Below are 12,002 nucleotides of genomic sequence, written 5' to 3' on the forward strand. Positions count from 1 at the left end.
TCCGTTTCCTCCTTATCCTGCCAGTCTTTCCTTCCAGGCTGCAGGAGAGTAGGTGGAGCCATTTCTGTCATGTGTGTCTGTCCCTCCGGCTCATAGAGCAGTGAATGATTGAACTGGGCAGGCCCAGAGGGTCATGCAGGAGGGAGTCTGGGTGGATTCTGGGGGTGGGAGGCAGGGTGAGCTGTCTTTGCTCTTGTGCACAGCATTTGTGATGACGAGCTGTGCTCAGGCAGCCAGGCTGATCTAAGTGAGCAGTTCCTAACAGTGACCAATCAATACAGATAGAGGAGCTAAATCAGGTTAAGACCCAGCTCTCCTGGGTTGGTGTCATGCTATAAATGGCTTCCCAGCAGCCCAAGGTCAAGGGTGCAGCTCTCACCAGTGCCCCCCCTCCACTCTCCTCCCCATCCCCCACTGCCTACAAGGGGCCCGTCCCCATGGTACAGGATGCCTACCAGCCCGCACACATGTGTGCTCCAGGCCATTGCTCTGTTGTTGCCCAGACTCCCTCTCATCCCTGGCATTAGAATGCCCTTTCCTTCTGCATTTTATTTCTGTGCCCAAGGTCTGAGATGGTCACGCACACGCTGACATTTAAAGACTCAGCCGAGAAATCAATCAGCATGGTCTGTCCTTCAGCACCTCGGGAACCTGTGTGGCTGAGCCAGGCCTCATCTGACTCACTCCCTATTGATCTGTCATGGTATCTGTGGGTTGCTGAAACTGCATGTGGGACGTGCTTTGAGAAAAACAAGAGGCAGTGCAGCAGAGTGTCGGGAGCCTCTGGAGTCAGACTGCTTGGACTTGAACCGTAGGCTCCGTCATTTGCTTGGCTGTGTGACCTGGACCACTTGCTCAACCTCTCTGAATCTCAGTCAAGAGAGTCATGTGGAGTATCTACATTATAGGCCTGCAGTGACAATAGAATGAGTTAATAAGCATGCAGCACTGAGAATGACCCCTGCTACCTAGTGCTGTATAAATGTTAGTCATTGCCTTTGGGCTGGGGATAGAAACAGAACCCACCTCCCAAGATTGTTCTGAGGACAAAATGAAATAACTCATGTATAACTCACTTAGCATGTTGTAAATGTTCCATGGATATTAGTTCTGCCCCACATCTTAGGCAGATACAGTCTGGTGAATATAAGCCAAGGCCAAGGATCCCTTGAAATAATGATGATCATTAGGAATACAAGAGGGTTTGATTTATGAATTCAGGTAAGCCTGCCATGAGGCTAACCGGGAATCAGGCAGTGGGAAGCTGATTTGTTGTCCCAAAGAACTTGTCCAGTCTGCAGTGAGATGGGGGACCATCTGGGCCCCGGTGGGGGGGGGTCACGTGTCCCCATGTGACTCCCCAAGCCTTATTAGTGAGCCGTGGGAGGTAGAAATCCACCCCCAAGCAGCTCCAAGCTCCCTGTCTCAGATACAATGTCCTTTTTATATCTACCCTGCGTCTGGGCCAGGACCTGATCATATGCCTGTTTGGATTGAGGGCAAAGGGGAGAGAGGGCCAGGACAGAGAGGATTAAGAATTACCCAAGTCCCATAAACATGACCGGAGACAGCCCTCAGGACTGGAATGTAGCAGAAGAAAAGAGCCTGGAGGAACGCTGTGTCTGCAGGAGGGGAGGGAGCTAACACCAGCCCCCTACCCCCACCCCTCCCGAGAGCTTTATACACAATCTTTATGCAGGAGACATCCTGGACGGTGGAGGGGAAGTGAGACATCTCAAGTCTGAAGTCACGTGACTGATAAATGGAGGAGCTGCGATTTGAACTTAGGTCCATGGATTGGGCTAGTCCGTACGTAGATGGAAGAGAGAACAGGAATCTGCCAGGTTTTACCTAACATTCTGTAAGGGGGGGTGGGTTCTCGGTGATGGGGAAATGCCAACATTAAGTCCAGTAGAGATGAGAGTTCTTTGTGGGTCAAGATTACTGTGTCTGTAACTTTGTGGACAATACTTCTAGATGCTTTGTTCCCTTGACTCTCATTTTCAGATTATAATTTAGTTCCCAGGGACTCACCAGCAGGAAGGGCTCTCCTAGATGCAGACATATTTGTTTCCATTCCTAACTAGACCCATTTTTCCCATATTTCCTGGCATCATGACTGCCAGGCTTTGGACCGTGTGGCAAAGTGGACTAGAAGAAAGAATATGGATTTTAGGGTTGACTGGCTTCCCCACTTCTTAGCCTGCCAGCTCCTTGACTGCAGTTTCCTTCCTTTCCTATAAAATGAAATTTAACAAGATCTACCCTGAGGGAGCTATTGTAAGAAATGCCTAACCCCATACCCGGCACATAGTAGGGGCTCAATGAATGGTAGACATTTTTGAAACACATTAACATTCTGATTTGTCAGTCTCTTGTGAGTCTCTCGTCTTAGCTATTCGGTAGGAACAGAGTCAAGGTGAGAATTCCATCAGGTTCTAGAGATCTAGCCTCCAAGATGCTGACCCTGGATGATGGCCTGTGAAAAGCCAACAGGCAGAGCCAGATTGGATCTTGAGGAATCTGGAGCCTCACAGCCCACAGTGGTTGGGACCCCTGGGAGCCAAATCCTTGGAAGGGTGGCAGGTGGTCTCAGGGAGATGGTGAGCACAGAGGAGTATTTAAGGAGGAGAACTGAGGGCCAGGGATCATATGCATTGCCAGCACTAAGAAGACCCCAGGAGGCCAACCAAGCTGAAGGCAGGAGGCCTGGGAACTCAGGAATGGCAGTGAAGCTACAAGTTGGGCCAGCCCCATCCCCACCAACCGCTTGCACACTCACAGCCCCTGGAAAGCTTTGTAAAAACAGATCCTGTGCCCATCCTTGAAAATTCTGATTGGATCTGGGTTAAGGCCCATGAAATTATATTTTAAAAAATTCTCCACTGCAGGGATGCCTGGGTGGTCCAGTCAGTTAAGTGTTTGACTCTCGTTTTTGGCTTAGGTCATGATATCAGGGTTGTGAGATGAAGCCCCACGTGAACGCAGAGCCTGCTTAGGTTTCTCTCTCCTTCTCCTGCCCCTACCCCACAATACACGTGTGTGCACACACTCGCTCTCTCTCTCTCTCTTGCTCAAATAAATAAATCTTAAAAAAAATTTGCCACTGCAGAACAGTGTGTATAGTGTGCTTCCATTTTATATATATACTTGCAAAAGCTTAAAATATCTCTGAAGTGAACATAAAAATCTCTAGAAATTGTCAGATCTGAAGGTCAGGTATGGAAGGGAGACCTATCTTTCATTTACACCCATCCATGAGATTGGAATTTTCTTTATCATGTGCATATATTAAAATAAGTACATTAATTAATTATAAATAATTCACTGAGGTAAAATTCATATAACATAAAATAACCAGTTTATTTTTTTTATTTTTTTATTTATTTATGATAGTCACAGAGAGAGAGAGAGAGAGAGAGAGAGACAGAGACAGAGACACAGGCAGAGGGAGAAGCAGGTTCCATGCACCAGGAGCCCGATGTGGGATTCGACCCCAGGTCTCCAGGATCACACCCTGAGCCAAAGGTAGGCGCTAAAGCGCTGAGCCACCCAGGGATCTCAAAATAACCAGTCTAAAGTGAATAATTCGGGCAGCCCTGGTGGCGCAGCGGTTTGGCGCCGCCTGCAGCCCAGGGTGTGATCCTGGAGACCCAGGATCAAGACCCATGTCGGGCTCCCTGCATGGAACCTGCTTCTCCCTCTGCCTGTGTGTCTCTGCCCCCCTCTCTCTCTGTCACTCATAAATAAATAAATAAAATCTTTAAAAAATAAAAAATTAAGTGAATAATTCAGTGGTATTTAGTATTTGTGTGATGTTGCACAATCAACAATTCTATCTAGTTCCAAAACATTTCCACTATGCTAAGGTAAAACTGCTTTCCCATTAAGCAGTTTCTCCCCATTACCTCTTTCCCTAACCCCTGGCAACTACCAATCTTCACTCTGTCTCAGTAGATTTGCCTATTCTGGATATTTCATTTCATTTTATATATTTCCCAAAAAAGGAGTTGTGTCTTTTGTGTCTAGCTCCTTTCACTTAGTATAATGCTTTGGAGATTCATCTGCATTGTAGCCTAAGTACTTCATTCCTTTTCATAGCTAAATACTTTTCCGTTATATGGATATACCACAGTGTATTTAACCATTCATCCGATGATGGACATTGGAGCTTTTTCACCTTTTGGTTGTTGTGAATTGTATTGCTATGAATGTGTGTGCATGTACTTGTTTGAGTATCTCTTTTCAATTTTTTTTTAAAGATTGTATTTATTTATTTGAGAGAAAGAGGGAGAGAAAAAGAAAGATCACGAGCAGAGGAGAAGGGCAGAGGGAGAAGCAGACTCCCTGCTGCTGAGCAGAGAGCTCCATGTGAGGCTTGATCCAGGCCCCCAGGTCACAACCTGAGCCAAAGGCAGATGCTCAACCACTGAGCCACCAGGTGCCCTCTCTTTTCAATTCCTTTGAGTTTATTTGCCAGGAGTGGAATTGCCAGGTCATAAACTATTCTGTGTTTAACTTTCTGAGGAACCACCAGACTGTTTTCTACAGCAGCTGAAACATTCTGTATTCCAAATGGCATAACTATAAAGTTTCCAAAGGTATTGAGTGAAATAGAAGAAAGAAGTAAGCTCTTACACTCCCCCACCCTCAAACTGGAAAAATTAAATCATTCGCCTAAAATCTAAACAGGCTCATGGTGCACAGCTTGACTGGACTTTCTATTTCACAGCTGGCACAAAGAGTGGGGGCTGACTCCCCACGATCCTCCTGCCCACCTCTCGCCTGCCCTGCACCCAAGTCGTCCCTGGTAACTTATTGTTACTGTGAATAGAAGCTTTCAGTCAAATCATTATTTTTCTTTGTGTTGAAGGGCTGTCAATGGGATAGGAATTACAGCCTTAACTGCTCTTATCTGTGTTGTCTGACTAGCTGGCATGTTACTGGCTGCACTTCCCCGGGAATGAATTCCCTAAATGTGCATGGTAAATGATGAAAATCTGGCACATAAATAAGGAGGCAGGCAATGCTCCACTGACTTGCCGTAGAAGTGATTGACTTGGCTCTGTGTGCTGTACCCGGTGCACCCCCAAGCTCCAGGGCTATTTATCCACAGGGAAACAACCAGACTTCCTGCCTCCCTCCCTTCCTTCTTTCCTTTCCTCCTTCTCTTCTTCTCCCTGTCTCTTTTCTTCCTTCCCTCCATCTTCCTTCCTTTTTTTTCATTCAACAAACATGCATAGAATGGAGTGTCTAATCTGTGCCAGGCACTGTTCTAGACATTTTAATATGAGATATATTGTGTAAGACTCATAAGAGGAAGGTGTTGTTATCCTCAATTTGGGATAAGGAAATGGAGATCCAGAGAAATTAAGGAATTTTCCTAAAGCCCACTCAGCTAGTAAGTAATGGAACCAGGGCTTGAAACTGGGTCTCCGCATGCTCTAGATTATCTAGAATTCCTTTGCCTCTTCTTTCCTTCCTCCCTTCTTTCCCCTCTGCCTCCCTCCCTTCTGCACTATTTCCAGCAGGTTCTGTGTGCCAGACACCCAAGGTAAACACTGAGGATGTCACAGTAAACAAGACAGGCAAGAGCAAACCCTGTCCCCTTGCTCCTTCAATGAGTCCTATGACCCCTGGGCATCATCTCCAACCTATTTAATTTCTTCTCAAATGTTCTATCTCACACAATGAACAAACATAGCAGATCCAAGAACTTCAAGAATGTTGAAGATGAATTAAATTCAGACCCTGGGGTCATGTCTCCTTTGACAGAGCCCCAATAGCTCATGCCTTCAAAATGGGATTAGCAAATCTGGTCATGCCCCTCCCCTGCTCCCAAACCTCCCGGCAGTCCAGGGCCCTACAGAACATCTCTGTGCCATGAGAAATGGTAAAGACCCAAGTGAGGCTCTCCGTGTGAGCTGAACCATGCGGAAAGGTCAGGGAGAGCATTTTTAAAAGTGCTTTTCTGTGCATAATTTGAAATTCATGGATGGAGTGGCAGCTGGGCAACAGGCCATGGAGGCATTTCTCCAAACTGAAAAGCGAGGCAAGGGCTTCAAGGCTGAAAGGCCACCTCTCCTTAGAAGAAGACACTCCTTAAGACACACACACACACACCCTGTTCCTCTGCGTGTGGCCCCTTTCCCTGCCTTTATCATCATGGCTTCAGGTTTTGCATATTCAGGTAAGCGTGTGCCTATGTTATGCAAGTAAACATATGCTGAGGGTAGCAATGTTTATTTTAGTGGAAGCATTTATTTTAATAGTTGTATAAATCACACCAGCATTGTATTTATAGCATCATTAAAAATCTAAAGAGGTCACTTAAATGTTTCAGTTAGGCTTTGCTGCCACAGTTTATGGAAGATATTAGATGCTCTCAAAGGTCTATTGTAATTCTGCACAAGGCAGAAGGGTGGCAAGCTTGATCCCACCTCCCTGCCTGCCCCCACTCAGTAACTACATTTTCAAGTGAGGGATTGTAAACAGTGAACAGACAGACTGCAGCACTGTCCACTGTACTCCTTCCAGTATCCTCTTGTGGACTAAAGAGGTCAGAATTTGGAATCTAGAGATCCAAATTCCAGCCTCTATGCCATCCAGTTGGGGGACCTTGGACAAATCATGTAAATTTCCTGAGCCTTTTTCCTGAGCTGCTGAAAAAAAGAAAGAAAGGAAGGAAGGAAGGAAGGAAGGAAGAAAGAAAGAGTAATAGCACCATCTTCCTAAGAAACATCACAAGGTCATGGTTAGACCCAAGTGAGATAAACGTGTGCTTGGTAGACCAAGTGGCTTTAGTAATTCCTTGTGCTTGGTATGCCTGGATGGCTCCGTGGTTGAGCGTCTGCCTTCAGCTCAGGACTTGATCCTGGAGTAGTTCGACATCAGGATCCCGGTGAGAAGTCTGCTTCTCCTTCTGCCTGTGTCTCTGCCTCTCTCTATGTCTCTCATGAATAAAAAAATAAAATCTTTAAAACAAAAATAATTCCTTGTGCTCACTCTGTAGCTAAGGTTCAGGCTGAGTTGAACCAGGAGCCCTGAAAGGATGTACGTTTGCTTCCTGTAGCTGCCATGACAAATGGACACAACCCAGGGGGTGGGGGTGCTTAAAACAACAGAAACTTATTCTCATGGTTCTGGAGGCCAGAAGACTGGAATCAAGGGATCCACAGGGCTGATTCCTGGTGTTCTGAGGGAGAATTTGTTCTGTGCTTCTCTCTGAGCTCCTGTGGGTCTGGTAACCCTTGTTTTTTCTTGTCTTACAGATGTTCGACTCCAATCTCTGCCTGCGCTCACAGGCTTTCTCCCTGTGTCCCTTTGTTTCAAGTCTATCCTTTATCTTATAAGGACACCAGTTTTTGGATTTAGGGCCCACCCTAAATCCAGGATGATCTTATCTTGATATCCTTACCGTAATCACATTTGCAAAGACTCTATTTTCAAGTAAGGTCACATTCACAGGTGCCAGGGGTTAAGACTGGGACATATCTTTTTGTGGGGGACACAATTCAGCCCATTACAGGAAGGAAAGTTTAAATCCTTTCCAAAGGAGGAGGCTAAAACTAATGGCAAGGGTAAGAATCAGACTGGTAAGGGCGGAAGAGTGGTGGTGGTAAAAGATGAAGACTGTGGAGATGGGGCAGGCGGCTGGCTTTTATATAGTGTGATCTGTGTGAGTTGTGTAGGCAGGACTAGCATGTCCAAAAACCCAAACTGAACTCGTTTGTCTGGTAGTAGAATAGAGGTCCAGAATTTGATACCTACTGGTATTAGTTGTTCTACCAGAGGTGTTAACAAGAGCATGGACTCAGGGGGCACCTGGATGGCTCGGTGGTTCGACGTCTGCCTTTGACTCAAGTCGTGATCCCCAGGGTCCTGGAATTGAGTCCCGCATCAGTCTCTCCCGGGAGAGCTTGCTTCTCCCTCTGCCTGTGTCTCTGCCTCTCTATCTGTGTCTCTCATGAATAAATAAATAAAATCTAAAAAAAAAAAAAAAAAAAGAGCATGGACTCTGGAGTCAGCCAGTCTAGGTGCAAATCCAGGCTGCCTAACTTTGAGCAAATTACCATTAGTTAATTTGGTAATTTGCCTTAGGTTGGGTTCCCTCAAAGCAGAACCTGGGACAGGATTTCAGTACATTTGATTTATTGAGAGAGTGCTCTTAGGAGAAAAGGGATGAAGGAGGCAGGTGAGGGGTGGCAGACAAATCTAAGCAAGGATGCAATCCCACCTAGAGTTTTTCACCTGACCCCACAGGTAACTCTGGATAATAAATTGTGCCATAGAGTTGGTCCTACATTATAGAGTCCCATCCCACAACAGTTAGTCATTGACTAATGGTTGTCACAGTAGAGAAAAAGGCTAGGTGAGACTATTCCTATTCAGCCAAGTATATTTCTCTGGAGAGGAGAAAAGCTGTGAGTCACTAAAAGCCAACAAAAAAAGATATTTTTTTTTATTATTTTTTTTAGAGAGCAGGGTGGGGGAGGGGCAGAAGGAAAGGGAGAGAGAGTCTCAAGCAAATTCTGTATTGAGGATGGAGCCTCATGCAGGGCTTGATCTCATGACTCTGAAATTACAATCTGAGCCAAAACCAAGAGTTGTACACTTAATCAACTACGCCACCCAGGTGCTCCCTAGAAGCCAACACTTTCAGCTTGGGGAGTGGGGACATCTACCCAGGAAAGGGAACTAACAGTATCCCCTACATTTAACTTTGAAAATCTTGGGATCCCTGGGTGGCGCAGCGGTTTGGCGCCTGCCTTTGGCCCAGGGGGCAATCCTGGAGACCTGGGATCGAATCCTACATCGGGCTCCCGGTGCATGGAGCCTGCTTCTCCCTCTGCCTGTGTCTCTGCCTCTCTCTCTCTCTCTGTGACTATCATAAAAAAAAAAAAAAAAAAAAAAAAAAAAAAAAATCTTGGTCTCCTTATCTTTAAAATGCTAATAATAGTAACTACATCATAGGATTGCTATGAGGTTTAAGTAGGTGAACATATAGAGATGTAAATCCTAGCTATGATTGGTGTATTTTTTTTTTAAGATTTTATTTATTTATTCATGACAGACACACAGAGAAAGAGGCAGAGACACAGGCAGAGGGAGAAACAGGCTCCATGCAGGGAGCCCGACGTGGGACTCAATCTCCGGTCTCCAGGATCAGACCCCAGGCTGAAGGCGACGCTAAACCACTGGGCCACTGGGGCTGCCCTGATTGGTGCATTCTTTATTGCTGAGTAACAAATTACCCCCAAATTTAGCAACTTAAGACAACAAATATTTATTAGATAACTTTGTTCCTGAAGGTATCAGCAGGGGCTCAGCTGGGCTGTTTTGGTTCAGGGTCTCTCATGAGGTTGCAGTCAGATGGCCACTGGGGCAGCATCATCTGAAAGCTTGATTGAGGCTGGAGGGTCTACTTCCAAGATGGCTTCTCCACATAGCTGTGGGTAGAAACTCATAGTTCCTCACCACATGGACATCTTCATAGGCTGCTTGACTGTTCTCATTACATGGCAGCTGGCTTCCCCAAGAGTGAGCAACCCAAAAGGGAGAACAAGGAAGAAGCTACAATGCCCTTTATGACCTGGCTTTGAAAGCTTCACACCGTCACTTCTGCTATATTCTTTCTGTCTATTAGAAGTGAGTCACTAAGGCCAACCCACACTCAAGGAGGGAGAAATTAAGTTCCAGCTCTTGAAAGGAGAAAATGATTTGTGGCATTTTAAGTCCACCACAATTAGCTATTCTTAATTACCATAGCAGGCTTGGAAACTTGGGTTGCCTTCCAAGGGAAACTTATGTTTAACAAATGAACACCTAAGTGGGCAATGAATGAATCTTAACTGATGGATCATTGGACATTTAAGTATAGTAGCTGTCTTTGAAAAGGAAAGACTTCCAGGCCCCATCAGATGACACCATATCTTCCACCTACGCACCAGCAGTCCACCCCTGCCCCCGAAATTCCACTTCTTTTGGTCTACCAGAGGAGCCCAAGAATCTGTATTGAAAGCTCAGCAGGTGAATGTGATGTACAGTTGGGTTTGGGAACCTCTGGTGTAGACAGTTGTTTTACCCTTCCTAAACACACACACATACACACACACACACACACACACACACACACACAGAGCTTCTGATCTGTTTTGCTTGGTCTTCCAACTTCCTGACTTTCCACACCAAATCCAATCCCCTTCAGGCTACATTTCTGATTTGTTGGGCCTTGGTTTTAGCTTTACCTACTTTCTTGCCACCCTCTCCAAAGAACCCTCCAGCTCCTGACTGCCCCAGCCTCTGCCCACCATGCTCTAAGAGGCCAGGGGTGTTCAGGCTTAACCAGCCTCCATTTGTCTCTCTCTGCTACTCACAGCTTCCATTCTTTGCTACTGGGTCCATTGGCCAGGTCTTCAACACTGGATCAAATAAAGGGTGGGAATAATTATTCAGAAAATTCAGACACTTATTTAAGCAAAAATGATTCTTTTTTTTCCCCTCCTGAACAATCCAGATAATTGTTTTAATCCCCAGCTTCACTTTGTCTCTGGAGCCCTGGCCTCTTCATTCTATAACTCTAGTTAAGATTTGATCCCAGTGATAAATATTTCTGATCTAATTGTTTTCTCTACTCATGTTCCACAGGGGGGTATTTTCAGGGAAGAGGATCTGTAGGTAAATGAGAATTAACTTCAATCGTAGGCAACATTAGAATCAAAATGAAGCTGTCATGGTAGAGCCGCCATCTAAATTTCACTTTCTGGAAGGCCCTGCTCTATTTCATCCCTTCTCAACCCCTGACATACGCAGCAGCAAGGAGCAAATTACCATTTATTAAACTCTAATTATCTTTCCCGTTTTCAATACCATTCTCTGTGTATGTGTGCAGCACGCAAGCCTGTACTCCACTGCCATTAAATTAGCAATAAGTCTTGTTAGCATAGCATCCATATTTATAGACAAGGCTGAGTGATGCTGTGGTGACATGGTGCAAAGTCGATGTCCTTAATAGAAGGTTAGGAACATATCCTCATCCTGCAGCAATCAAGGCACATGGCAGATGTAGGGGATTTGAGAGGCCCTAACAAAGACTTGCACTGTTTTGATATCATTTCAAGCCTTTCATGGATCTATAAAAATTCAAGCAGAGGAGTGCCTGTGTGGCTCAGTTTGTTAAGTGTCCTACTCTTGATCTCAGCTCAGGTCTTGATCTTGGGATTGTGAGTTGAAGCCCTGTGTTGGACTCCACAATGGGTGTGGAGCCTACTTAAAAAAAAAAAAAAAAAAAAAAAAAGGGGCAGCCTGGGTGGCTCAGTGGTTTAGTACCTGCCTTTGGCCCAGGGCATGATCCTGGAGTCCCGGGATCGAGTCCCACATCGGGCTCCCTGCATGGAGCCTGCTTCTCCCTCTGCCTCTGTCACTGCCTCTCTCTGTGTCTCTCACGAAAAAAATAAATAAAATCTTAAAAAAAAAAAAAAAAAGTTCAAGCAGAGACTTCTCACCTTTGGAAAAAAAAGCCCATGTTTCTTTATTTGGGTGTCACGGAGATCGGGAGGCTGACAGGAAATGGTGGTGTCCTGTTTTGTTGCTCACTGTTGTTCAACAACAGTTGGAAATGCATTGCAGATCTTGGTTGAGCTGGCTGGGTTTGTACCACTCCTCCTGACCAGGATGTCCAGGCTGAGCATCTACATGAGCAACAGAAGTTTTTCACAAGATTCTTCTGTAATTGCCTCCTATGCTGGGTAATCGTCAAGTGGTTTCAGGACAGTAATATGGGACAGGCCACATATTCTCCATAGGGGAAGGTCAGCTGTGCACCTAGTCAGCCAGGGCCCATGGATAAAACAGATCTAATGGATCAACAAACCCAGGTCTGTTTTATTACAAAGTCCATGCCCTTTTCAATAATGCTGAGCATCTCACCCTAGAAATCCAAAGCAGACTCTTTTTTTTTTCCTGTTTCCCACTGTAAAATTTTGCCCTGACTTCTGAAAAGC

This window comes from Canis lupus, chromosome 16 (genome assembly GCF_048164855.1).
Source record: "Canis lupus baileyi chromosome 16, mCanLup2.hap1, whole genome shotgun sequence".
In the NCBI taxonomy this organism is placed as follows: domain Eukaryota; kingdom Metazoa; phylum Chordata; class Mammalia; order Carnivora; family Canidae; genus Canis; species Canis lupus.